At 45.5% G+C, this 14,684-nt stretch overlaps 1 pseudogene; it reads right to left on the reverse strand.

Moving 5' to 3' along the window:
• Positions 1 to 14,684, reverse strand: part of LOC142140660 (sodium-dependent proline transporter-like) — a 37,248-nt pseudogene that overhangs the window by 4,613 nt on the left and 17,951 nt on the right.

Below are 14,684 nucleotides of genomic sequence, written 5' to 3' on the forward strand. Positions count from 1 at the left end.
TTGTATATCTCTTGGTTACATTAGAGACCACTATGTATGTCCAGTATGCGCCTGCAGGGTTAGGTACTCACCATAGAAGAAGGCTATACCAAGACACATGAAGAGAGTGATAATGATTAGTCCAAAGCTGGTGCTGTATGAATCTATCAGGGTGAACCAGTAAATCCCACCCTGCGGAGAGAGAGAGCACCTCATTACAGTACAGAGTCTATTAGGGTCCCATGTGTCCCATCACACACCCCAAGCCCCCCAATTCATGGTCTCGGGGTATCACCTCAGTGACTAGTAGCAGCCCCACCAGTTACCCCAGTCCCTATACTGCTCGTTCATATTCTTGGGGTCTCAACTCAGTGATTAATGGCAGCACCATCAGTTACTCCAGTCTACGGTCTCGGAGTCCCACCTCAGTGATTAGCAGCACCCCAGAAGTTTCCCTCAGTTTATGGTCTTAGCAGGGGCGGATTGGCCATAGGCCTTACCGGGAAGTTTCTTGGTAGGCCGGTAGCCTAATGAGGCCGCCTCCAGTGTCACTTTTTTGTTTTGTTATTATTATTATTTTTTTTCATCCGGCGCGTGGGCGATCAAAACATTGGTGGTCAGTGGCAGCAGCAGGCAGCCAATCGTGAGGCTGCCTGTTACCGATTGGCCTCAGACAGGAAGTGCTCACTTCACAACCTGTCTGAGCAGCGAAGAGCAATGCTGCAGAAGGGCAGCTATAGGTAAGTGAGGGGGCTGTAGTCCAAAGCTATAGGGAGGGGTGGACTGCATATACGAAGCACTAAGCTATAGGAGGGGGGACTGCATATACTAAGCTATAGGAGGTGGGCTGCATATACTAAGCTGTAGGAAGAGGGGGAATGCATATACTAAGCTATAGGGAGGGGGGCTGCATATACTAAGCACTAAGTTATAGGAGGGGGGACTGCATATACTAAGCTATAGGGAGAGGGGGACTGCATATACTAAGCACTAAGCTATAGGAGGGGGGACCACATATACTAAGCACTAAGCTATAGGGAGGGGTGCAGCACATAGAAAAACTATAGAGTGTGCGAGGCTGCGCATACAAAGCTATAGGGAGGGGAAGGCTGCATGTACAAAACTATGGGTGTGCTGCTATAATGTGTGAAGGACAGTGGGGGTATGTTGCTATAATATGTGAGGGAATGGGGAGTTCTTGAAATATAATGTGTGATATGAGGGAAGGGAGAGGGGTGTCTTAAGAGTACATGGATAGGAGGTAGGCTATTCATTTAATGGTGATGTTTAGTTGGGGGCTAATTAATTAATGGGTGCTATTTTATTTGTGATGTGATGATGGGGCAATTTCATCTATTGGTGGGCTATTTAATTTAATTCTGGGGCCTATTAAATTTAGATGGGGTGACGGAACCTTTAATTTAATGCTGGGGTGGTTTGGGGCTGGTAATTGAATGTGGGGGTGAGTTTGGGCAGGAGGGGTATTTATTAAATGTGAATATTAATTATTAATGCTGGGGATGGTTGTGGGAAATGGTTATATTAAATGTAAATGCTATTAATTTATTGCTGGGGCTGTTTGGAGGGAGAGAAATGGATTTATTTATTAAATGGGAATACTATTAATTTAATGTCAGGGTTGGTTGGAGGGAAATAGATCCATTTATCAAATGTGAGTACTGTTATTTTAATGTTGAGGCCGGAAGGAAGCCTACTTATTAAATGTGGTTGCTATTGATTTAATGCCAGAGCTGGTTGGAGTTTTCTAAATTTCATGTACCCATTTTTCTTCCAAATAGGGCCTCCAACATTCCAGGATCCAGACAAGCAGCAACTGATCTAAAGACACCAGCAGCCACAGGTGGTAAAAGTGACAAGAACAGGTAGGAGAGAGCAGGACAGTCCCGCCTACTTAGGTGTTGACCCCACCCTCATTTGATTTGGTCCCGCCCACATAAGGACACTTTTTCCAGGGCCACTTTAAGTTCCCAATCTGCCCTTGGGTCTTGGGGTCTCACCTCAGTGATTAACAGCAGCCCCAACAGGTAGAACAAAAAACACAGAGCTCCCAGAAACATTGTCTTCCGCTTCCATTCCTTGAGATATGGAATCTCATCCAATATGGCCGTTACGATCCCCTCCATGTTTCCGAACTTATTGGGTAGACAGAGGTTGGAGTTAGAGTCACACTAATATATATACATACATACATACATACATACATACATACATACACACAAATATGGCCCATGGTCAAACAGCCGGTGAGCCATGATTTACAGATAGATGAAAAACTAAGCATATAATCAAATTATATTTATTCAGATTAAAGATTATAAGAAATTTGAGCTTTTCACAGTTTATAAAGCTCTTTCCTCTGGTTGAAATTCTTAGGGTGCACTCAGTGAGTCTACTTACCAGAGTGTCCACTCCCAGGGTGAAGAGCATCAGAAAAAACAGGACAGACCAGAAGGGTGAGCCAGGCAGAAGAGCAAGGGCTTCTGGGTAGGCAACAAATGCTAATCCGGGACCTATCAAGAGAAAATGGAGTTATCTGAATGCTGCCAATGTTCTGCAATATTCAGATGACTCTAATAGTATACAGCATATAAACCTATTATGTACATCACTTAGACTTGTGACTGTGGCTGGATGACTTAAATAAATAACATTATTTAAATTTATTTCGATTAGTGGCACTGTGCACTGATGTAGATTAGAAAATCACAGATTGATGTAAATTTTGTTAAATCCAAGATTAGAGAATATATACATCCTGATGCTAAATATCTGATGTAATATCTCAGACTTTGTGGTGCCAGCTAGGAAGGGGGCTGGGTTACCCTCTGCCAATATGTGTGGCAAGACTGTACATAAGAGCTGTATTTTGTATTTTAACTGGGGTACTTGTATTTTATACCATCTGTACTTCTGGATGATCACTAGTACTTCCAACCAGTTTTAATGGTCCTTGAGCAAAGAAACATGCTTGAAGATTCTGCCAGACGCCTATTGCCTGCTGTATCCTGTGATCAACAGATAAGAGCTTACACTCTAATACATTCCCCAGCTGTCCTGTGTTGAACCCAACATCTCTGTGTCAACTCTCTGCCCTCTACCCAGCAGCCTTGGTCCATAGTAAGCGGTCAGGAGATATCAGCCAGCCCACAGCTCTGCAGCAGCTATACCAGCTACCTAGAAGTTAGCGGTTCTAGGCACGGCAAAGGAGCCTAGTGGTGGCAGCGAGATTCTACTACAACTATTGCGCAGTTGGCATTCGCAGTCCACGAATGTCTGGTGGGAAGGTGACACAAGTAAGAGTGATCAATAACGGCGGGTTACTGACTGTGAGAAAGAAACCCAGATAGACTGTGTAAGAAGAACATTCCCTCATCCTCCTTCCCCCAACAGACCGGGTGGCAAAGTAAGTCCATCTTGTCACAGTGTCTCATCCAAATTAGTGTCTAAGATGCTGGACCTAGTTGACAAATCCTTCATGCTTTGAGACCGTCGTCAGGAGAACAAGAGTCATTGAGAATAGTAATAATAGTCTCTGGTATGTTACCAGTTGTTAGCTCCCTAATATACTGTACGGACTCACCTGAATCTGCCACCTCCCCCACTGGAACCTGCTTCTTCCAGGCCATGTGACCCAGCACAGAGAAAATCGCAAATCCTGCAAAGAAGCTGGTGCAGCAGTTCCCGATGGCGATGACCAGTGTGTCCCTGCAGGACAGATGGACAGTTGGTAAAGGGCTGAGACACACGGCAACTCTGCCACGGCAACAGAATCACTGCAACAGATCACAGACTGAACATTGCATTGCAGGGAAGAAAACACGAGAAATACACAGAAACAGCAGAAAAGTCCTCACAGGTCCATCTAGTCTGTCCTGGGCTGTGTTGGGCTTTTGTTTATTCTCAGGCGTATTTGTGGCTGTGTAGTAACCTATTTTTGGGGTTTACATTCTCAGAGCACGTATGCAACATAGGGACAAATAATACCACAGGACTGCCCAAACATTTGTCTGTGGCACTGTCTGTGGTAAGTCACCGTGGGATTGAGACGTTGGCACAGAACAATTTCTTTCTCTGCAGTTATTTTGTTATTGTACACATGTATGGGTATGGACTATGACGGGACCCACATGGTGACAAGCAAAACAGCTTCGTGCACAGTAGTCCCAGTGCCATCATACATAGCCTGACCCATGTACACTAGTCCCAGTGCCATCATACATAGCCTGACCCATGTACACTAGTCCTAGTGCCATCATACATAGCCTGACCCATGTACACTAGTTCCATAACCATCATACATAGCCTGACCCATGTACACTAGTCCTAGTGCCATCATACATAGCCTGACCCATGTACACTAGTCCCATTACCATCATACATAGCCTGACCCATATACACTAGTTCAATTACCATCATACATAGCCTGACCCATGTACACTAGTCCCATTACCATCATACATAGCCTGACCCATATACACTAGTTCAATTACCATCATACATAGCCTGACCCATGTACACTAGTCCCATTATCATCATACATAGCCTGACCCATATACACTAGTTCCATAACCATCATACATAGCCTGACCCATGTACACTAGTCCTAGTGCCATCATACATAGTCTGACCCATGTACACTAGTCCCAGTGCCATCATACATAGCCTGACCCATATACACTAGTCCCAGTGCCATCATACATAGCCTGACCCATGTACACTAGTCCCAGGTGCCATCATACATAGCCTGACCCATGTACACTAGTCCCATTACCATCATACATAGCCTGACCCCATATACACTAGTTCAATTACCATCATACATAGCCTGACCCATGTACACTAGTCCCATTATCATCATACATAGCCTGACCCATGTACACTAGTCCCATTATCATCATACATAGCCTGACCCATATACACTAGTTCCATAACCATCATACATAGCCTGACCCATGTACACTAGTCCTAGTGCCATCATACATAGTCTGACCCATGTACACTAGTCCCAGTGCCATCATACATAGCCTGACCCATATACACTAGTCCCAGTGCCATCATACATAGCCTGACCCATGTACACTAGTCCCAGTGCCATCATACATAGCCTGACCCATATACACTAGTCCCAGTGCCATCATACATAGCCTGACCCATGTACACTAGTCCCAGTGCCATCATACATAGCCTGACCCCATATACACTAGTTCCATAACCATCATACATAGCCTGACCCATGTACACTAGTCCTAGTGCCATCATACATAGCCTGACCCATGTACACTAGTCCCATTACCATCATACATAGCCTGACCCATGTACACTAGTTCCATTACCCATCATACATAGCCTGACCCATGTACACTAGTCCCATTATCATCATACATAGCCTGACCCATATACACTAGTCCTAGTGCCATCATACATAGCCTGACCCATGTACACTAGTCCTAGTGCCATCATACATAGCCTGACCCATATACACTAGTCCCCATTACCATCATACATAGCCTGACCCATGTACACTAGTTCCATTACCATCATACATAGCCCTGACCCATGTACACTAGTCCCATTATCATCATACATAGCCTGACCCCATATACACTAGTTCCTAGTGCCATCATACATAGCCTGACCCATATACACTAGTCCTAGTGCCATCATACATAGCCTGACCCATGTACACTAGTCCCAGTGCCATCATACATAGCCTGACCCATATACACTAGTTCCATAACCATCATACATAGCCTGACCCATGTACACTAGTCTAGTGCCATCATACATAGCCTGACCCATGTACACTAGTCCCAGTGCCATCATACATAGCCTGACCCATATACACTAGTTCCATAACCATCATACATAGCCTGACCCATGTACACTAGTCCTAGTACCATCATACATAGCCTGACCCATATACACTAGTTCCATTATCATCATACATAGCCTGACCCATGTACACTAGTCCCAGTGCCATCATACATAGCCTGACCCATGTACACTAGTCCAGTGCCATCATACATAGCCTGACCCATGTACACTAGTCCTAGTGCCATCATACATAGCCTGACCCATATACACTAGTCCCAGTGCCATCATACATAGTCAGACCCATGTACACTAGTCCCCAGTGCCATCATACCATAGCCTGACCCATGTACACTAGTCCTAGTGCCATCATACATAGCCTGACCCATGTACACTAGTCCTAGTGCCATCATACATAGCCTGACCCATGTACACTAGTCCTAGTGCCATCATACATAGCCTGACCCATGTACACTAGTCCCCATTACCATCATACATAGCCTGACCCCATGTACACTAGTTCCATTACCATCATACATAGCCTGACCCATGTACACTAGTCCCAGTGCCATCATACATAGCCTGACCCATGTACACTAGTCTAGTGCCATCATACATAGCCTGACCCATGTACACTAGTCCTAGTGCCATCATACATAGCCTGACCCATGTACACTAGTCCTAGTGCCATCATACATAGCCTGACCCATGTACACTAGTTCCATTACAATCATACATAGCCTGACCAATGTACACTAGTCCCTAGTGCCATCATACATAGCCTGACCCATATACACTAGTCCCTAGTGCCATCATACATAGCCTGACCCATGTACATTAGTCCTAGTGCCATCATACATAGCCTGACCCATGTACACTAGTTCCATTACAATCATACATAGTCAGACCCATGTACACTAGTCCCAGTGCCATCATACATAGCCTGACCCATGTACACTAGTCCTAGTGCCATCATACATAGCCTGACCCCATATACACTAGTTCCATTACCATCATACATAGCCTGACCCATATACACTAGTCCCAGTGCCATCATGGGGTAGTCCTGTTCATAGTCTTGCAAGCTCATTCCCATGATACACATGATCACTAGCTCCATGTCTCGTGTGCACATGCCTTTGTCCAGCCTCACAGTAAGATGCATATGGACCCATCACCATGTCCCCCCTCCTATCCGGGTGGGTGGAACCCAATGGAGTGGAAGCCCTGTTAATTCATCCAATTAAACCACCACGATTTCCTGTAGCAAAGACACAAAGGTCTCAAAATGATAACGCTGGTGGCGTCTTCATTACTGCAGAAACTGAATTTCATCCATTGTATCCTATGTGACCCTGAATGGCTCACTGAGATCCTTCCACCCTCGTCAGCCATGTGTTGTACCATGCTGCTGGCCTCAGCATGTGGCACTGCCAGTTGGGACAGCACTGGTCTCTCTGCTACATTTTCTTTCGAATAATGTTTCTGCCTGGCACACATCCTGCACACAGGTACAGGGACCATATCACCACTCACCTGATAACATTGTTATCAAACTTATTATAGGAGGGCCATAGACAACAGTCCTCCGAAGCCGATCCCCAGAGAGTAGAATATCTGGGACGCCGCATCATTCCACACCTGCAACATAGGGAGGCAACAATCGATAAATACAGTGGCGGGGGGCGGTGTGTAAAGTATTTATGCCCGAGTTGTCTATTATGCACCATGACCAATGCTGAACAAGGTGGCTGGTCACTAGGGAGTTAGTCTCTGTTAAACTTAGTGTCAGGGTTGCTAAAAAACAGTGTGGAATATTGTATTGTGAACGGCATTGCCATTCTGACAATAAAAGTGCAAAGAATAAGCAAGAAGTTTTTGTGTGTGTGTGTCATCAGAAGGGTGCTTGTGTCACAAGACAGATATATATTATATTATACAATGAGTTTATTATTAGCATGGCATAGCAAGGGGGGGATGCCGATGACGCCAACCGCATTATTAAGCCCCTCCTCCACCAGGATGGTGCCTACTTTTTCATTTGGGATCATCCTGGAAATTTCGGGGAGAGGAAGGTAAATATGTATAATACCCAATTATATTAATGTTATGATAATGTTATATATTATATAGGGTAATGGAGAACTATATGTATTATTTTTATACAAGGTAATATAATGCCACATGTACAGTGATATATATAGGGTAATGGAGGACTATATGTAATATGTAGTACAAGGTAAATACAGCAGCCATCACCTGAGCACTCGTCAGTCTCTCCCAGTCGGCCGTCAGGTAGAACCTCACCCCGTCTATAGACCCCCTCCAGGGTTGCCCCCCGTATAATGAGCACAAGGAGCACGACGTAAGGAAACGTGGCCGTAACATACACAATCTGGGGAGATCGGGGGATAAAATAAAGCTGTGAAATCTCTGTAATAATGACAGACAGATGTTACATATACTGAGCAACGTCTCAGAGGATCGGGGGTCATTGTGAACACAGAGGGGGGCTCACTTCACAGGGCAAGTTACAGGGGTTCAGGATATAGAGGGTGTTAGGGTGGTGATGGGGAGAATAGAGATGACGGTATAAGGGGGGTGGCAGAGATAATTGGGAGGCGTGACAGGGATAAGAAGGGGGGGATGAAAGGGATAAGAAGGGGGGGTGACAGGGATAATAAGGGGGGGGGGGGTGACAGGGATAATAAGGGGGGGGTGACAGGGATAATAAGCGGGGGGTGACAGGGATAATAAGCGGGGGGTGACAGGGATAATAAGGGGGGGGTGACAGGGATAATAAGGGGGGGGGTGACAGGGATAATAAGGGGGGGGGGGTGACAGGGATAATAAGGGGGGGGGTGACAGGGATAATAAGGGGGGGGTGGCAGGGATAATAAGGGGGGGTGGCAGGGATAATAAGAGGGGGGGTGACAGGGATAAGAGAGGGGGGGGGTGACAGGGATAATAAGAGGGGGGGGTGACAGGGATAATAAGAGGGGGGGGGTGACAGGGATAATAAGAGGGGGGGGGTGACAGGGATAATGGGAGGTGACCACCTCACCTTCCCAGAGCTGCGGATTCCTTTTAACGTGCAGAGGAAGATGATGATCCAGGCAATCAGCAAGCACAAAGCCAGTTGCCAGCGCACTGGACCAGGATCACTGAGACCAGAACTGTGTACGACCCCCAGCACCTTCTCACTGCAACCAGAGGGGGGCATCAGATCGCATTATACAGAGGGAACAGGCGGGAGAGCGCGGTATACAGAGGGAACAGGCAGAGAGAGTGTTAGTCTCAGGTCAGTCATACTTAAACATGGTTTATGCCTGTGCCGATGAGAGCACCGAGATCCGGTTTGACAGTGTTACTTATTAATGTGAAAGTCACATTACCCCTATTCATACATAATATAATAATGTAATGAGGTGTCATATACACAGGAGAGAATATTGTCTTATCTGCTATTAACAAACACAAAACATATATTTTCCATATAATATGTACATACAAACCCCCCCACATCCATCGATTACCACGTTATAAATCTAATGGGAGTCTTCATTCCTGCAACAGTCCAAACTGAAATGACAAATCCGCATAGACGACCACAACTTGACCTAATATATCCACATGGTGTACAGCAAGCCGGAGGGGGGCCAATACACAAACAGCCAAAGAGAAGCCACTAGCTAGTGCTGCGGGTCTCATCCTCCGCATGTGTCTTTACAACAGGCCCGCCTAATAAGCGTGTCGGGGTACCTCCAAGCCCCACTTACCATGCTCCGCCCCCATTCTTCCTCTCCAGGTGTAATATACGCTCAAATAAATAGAGACATTTCAGCGCTCATGCAGAGTACGGGAATGCTATGATTACACCCCCAAATATGGGAGTACGACCAGAGAAATGCTCATTAAAGAGACAGTCACAGAGAGTGTTATACAGAGAGTGAATGTTATACAGAGAGGAGTCACCAGCTCCCGCATCCTTCACTCACTTCCAGAAAGCTTCAGAAGCACTGAAGTGGGACCTGTTGCTGGAGACATTCTGCAAAACAGACAGATAATGCAACACGTCAGCCGGATCACACATGTATGATTCACTAGAGTTACATACATTCCAACATGTGACCTTACCGCGCAGAGCTGGGCATACTGGGGGGCGTCACAGGACCAGGGCAGGGGGCTCTGGAACGACTGGCCCAGGTAGTAGAAAGTCCATGCTATAATAACATTATAATAGAGAGAGACCAGAGCAGAAACCAGCAGCATCCCTATGCCGATACCTGGGAGAAGCAGAAGGATTATACAGATAGCACTGTGTGCATGTATGTATGTACGTATATATGTATGTATATATGTATGTATGTTATATATATGTATGTATGATAGATTATATATATATATAATATATATGTCTGTTCATGAGCTCACCCCAGTTTTACTCACTAACTGGTCAGGTAGCGTCAGACAATTCCTGCTCATTCCAACTGTTTCAGTAAAGAAAGAGGCTCAAGCCAGATCTCTTTACATACATGTGAATCACACATCACATACAGATCACATACAGACGTAGCACACATGTCATACAGGTAACATACAGATGTAGCACGTCACATACAAGTATAGCACGGTCACATACAGATGTAGCACAGTCACATACGAGTCACATACTGATGTAGCACACACCACATACAAGTCACATACAGATGTAGCACACACCACATACAAGTCACATACAGATGTAGCACAAGTCACATACAAGTCACATACTGATGTAGCACACACCACGTACATGTCACATACAGATGTAGCAGAAGTCACATATAGATGTAGGCACACATCACATACGGGTCAGATACATATGTATCACACGTCACATACATGTCACATACACATGTAACACACATCACATACAGATGCAGCACTCGTCACATACAAGTCACATACACATGTAGCACACGTTACACACAGATATAGCAGAAGTCACAAATAGATGTAGCACACATCACATACAGGTCAGATACAGATGTAGCACACGTCACATACACATGTAGCACACGTCACATACAGATGTAGCACACGTCACATACATGTCACATACAGATGCAGCACACGTCACATACAGATGTAGCACACATCACATACAAGTCACATATAGATGTAGCACATGTCACATACAGATGTAGCACGTGTCACATACATGTCACATACAGATGTAGCACACATCACATACAAGTCACATATAGATGTAGCACATGTCACATACCGATGTAGCACACGTCACATACATGTTACATACAGATGTACACATCAACTTGTCCTCTGACACTGGGTGATTTTGTCTTCTATGCGCTGAAGCTTTAAAGAAACACACTGAATCTCGTTACTACCCATAAGTGTAATATTCAAATTCCCCGTAATAGTATTTTCTGCCACCAGATGGCCCAGTGAGAGATTCATACTGCACATATCAGAGGAACGAGAGTATGCAGCATGGTGTACTGTGCATTATGATCTACGACCAGCTTATAAATGATACAATTTCCTTTCATTGTTTAAGCAGGAAAATAAATCTGGAAATGACTGTTCTGAGAGGGAATGTCTAACAAACACTTTCAGCTGTTCATATTATTTTAAAATCTGTCTTCTCCCCCTCTTCCATGACATGGATTTGTGATAGTTTAGCTGGAGAGGTAGAGAACCAGCGTAAGGGGAGCTGGAGTCTGGGACCGAACCAATATACTACAAACATTGGGACCACTGAGCCGCTGGGAGAGTTCTGCCTCTAGATCGAGTTTAATCAATTAAACTTATATTGAAATTGTGTGTGTCTTCTTCTGTTATAGTATAATGGTCAGGGGTCTCACGGATGGTCTTTAAGGCTGCCTTGTCTTTTAAATTTGTTCATTCATTTTACTATAAAGTGCAGTCATCTGCGGCCAGGGGAGGTAACTGTCAATCACTTGCAGTTCTCTGCTTTCAGCCACAGGTGTTTTTCAGCAAGTGACTGACAGTTACCTCTGCTCAGATCACAGATGCTGCCGTTTCATTCATTTAAAATGAATTGTCATCTTTCGTTCAGTGTAAACTGCAGTTTTCATCACATAACTTCACATCTTTGCAATGAGTCAACAGCAAACAATATGGTACAACAAATAAAATGTATCAGTGGTTTGATGTTCACTGTTAATATTATGCAGAAAAAAACTGGTAAAGCGATGGCAGCAGAATCACCCATCGTCCTACATCTGCATTTTTGGTTATTATACAACTTGACTCTACCTCCAACCACTGGTATAGGAGAAGTCAGAGAAGCAGATGAGACAAGAGCTGGGTATCTTAATCACTGGAATGTACCTTTCAGGATAGGGCAACATTTTCCACACAGTGATGGGTCCTGCAGCTCCGTACTGTCCCAAACTCAGCTCCATGAGGAAGAGAGGAAGACCCGTGAAGAGGAGCATGATGGAATATGGGATGAGGAAGGCTCCTGGGAAAGATGAGAATAACAGAAACGTCAGATCAGTATCCTCCTATTACTAAAAGGTGCAGTCACAGACTCAGCAGTATATACACCAATCTGTCACAACATAAAATCTACTGACAAGTGAAGTGAATAACACTGATTATCTTGTTACAATGACACCTGTCAGGGGTGGGATATATTAGGCAGCAGTGAACAGTCAGTTCTTAACGTTGATGTGTTGGAAGCAGGAAAAATGGACAAGTGTAAGGATCTGAGCGACTCTGACAAGGGCCAAATTGTGATGGCTAGACTCCAAAACGTCCAGTCTTGTGGGGTGTTCCTGGTATGCAGTGGTTAGTATCCACTCAAAAGTGGTCCAAGGAAGGCCAATCGGTGAACCGGCGACAGAGTCATGGACGCCCAAGGTTCATTGATGCACGTGGGGAGCGGAGGCTAACCCATCTGGTCCAACTCACAGAAGAGCTACTGTACTACAAACTGATGAAAGTGTGGACCGGTCAGAGTGCCCATTCTGAACACCTATCTGCCGCCGAACGTGCCTATGTGGGGAAATGAGTTTGATATCACCTCAACCAGCCTGCCCCTCGTTTCTCACAAAATGTGGAGTGTAACAACATGTACCTTTTATAGCCCTGTTAGTGTTCCCCAGCTCACCAAATGCAGTGTCTCATTACATGGAGATAAGGGGACATTGTAGTCATGCCTGTATAGGTGACCTTTTCACTACTCATTGTAAAAATGTATATTGTTGATATTGCAATGATACTGTTATACATTGATCTTTTGTTCATATGCTGAAAACAGGTGGATTATGGGTAAGGATCAGGTGGGGTCAAGTTGCAGGATACAGGGGAGGGGGCTGTAGCTGCATTTATTCCCCCCCCCCCTCCCCCCCCTCGTTTGCTCTACAGGAAGACCTGATCGGCTAAAAGTTAGTTCTGGCTGAAAAAGCTTGTAAGGGTTAATACTGGGAGTGTCCATTCAGTCATCTTGACCTTGCCCCCTTATTAATCTGAGTATGTCCCCATTGTCTCAGCTTGTAATCAGCAAGACACCATAGTGTCAGCCCGGCAGGGGGCCAAGGGATGTATTAGATGAAAAGCAACAGTTCTGTAAATCTGGGTACACACTACACTGATTATCGGCCAATCAGACGATATACGACTGATTGGCCAGATATCTGTGAGTGTGATACTTACCGATGGTCAGGGCCGCCGAGAGGGGGGGGGAGCGGGTACTAATTACCCGGGCCCGGCATGTCAGGGGGGCCCGGCCCGGGCCCTTGCGCTGCTGATTTTTTTTAATTTTCAAATATTTTTTTTCAAAACGTTTTTTTTCCTTTTCTTTTTTTTTTTTTTTTTTTTTTTGGCAGGGGGGGGGGGGGGGGGGGGCTCGGTCGTTGGTGGGGGGAGCAGGCTAGTTTAAAAAAAAACAAACATACTCACCTGATCGCGGAGCCGGCATCCCTCCTCTCTGCTGCTCTGTGCTCTATTCAGACTGTCTGAATGCTGGGTGTGATGTCATCATGTCATGCCCAGCATTCAGTCAGTCTGGAGCAATGGAGCACAGAGCAGCAGAGAAGACCAAGAGAGGAGAAAAGGTAAGTGAAGGGAGGAAAACGAGGGGGGCACAGAGGGGTTAAAAAAACGGGGGGGGGGGGGGGTCAGCATGACAGAGGGGTAAAAAATGAGGGGGAGCACAAAGGGGTTAAAAAACGGGGGGGGCAGCATGACAGAGGGGTTAAAAAATGAGGGGGCACAAAGGGGTTAAAAAACGGGGGGGCAGCATGACAGAGGGGTTAAAAAATAAGGGGGAGCACAGAGGGGTTAAAAAACGGGAAAGCAGCATGTCAAAGGGGTTAAAAACGGGGGAAAGCAGCATGTCAGAGGGGTTAAAAACGGGGAAGCAGCATGTCAGAGGGGTTAAAAAAATTAGGGGAGCACAGAGGGGTTAAAAAACGGGGAAAGCAGCATGTCAAAGGGGTTAAAAACGGGGAAGCAGCATGTCAGAGGGGTTAAAACGGGGAAGCAGCATGTCAGAGGGGTTAAAAAATTAGGGGGAGCACAGAGGGGTTAAAAAACGGGAAAGCAGCATGTCAAAGGGGTTAAAAACGGGAAGCAGCATGTCAGAGGGGTTAAAAAATGAGGGGGAGCACAGAGGGGTTAAAAAATGGGAAAGCAGCATGTCAGAGGGTTAAAAAATGAGGGGGAGCACAGAGGGGTTAAAAAACGGGGAAGCAGGCATGTCAGAGGGTTAAAAAATGAGGGGAGCACAGAGGGGTTAAAAAACGGGGAAGCAGCATGTCAGAGGGGTTAAAAATGAGTGGGGCACAGAGGGTTAAAAAATGGGAAAGCAGCATGTCAGAGGGGTTAAAAATTGAGGA

This window comes from Mixophyes fleayi, chromosome 2 (genome assembly GCF_038048845.1).
Source record: "Mixophyes fleayi isolate aMixFle1 chromosome 2, aMixFle1.hap1, whole genome shotgun sequence".
NCBI lineage: Eukaryota > Metazoa > Chordata > Amphibia > Anura > Limnodynastidae > Mixophyes > Mixophyes fleayi.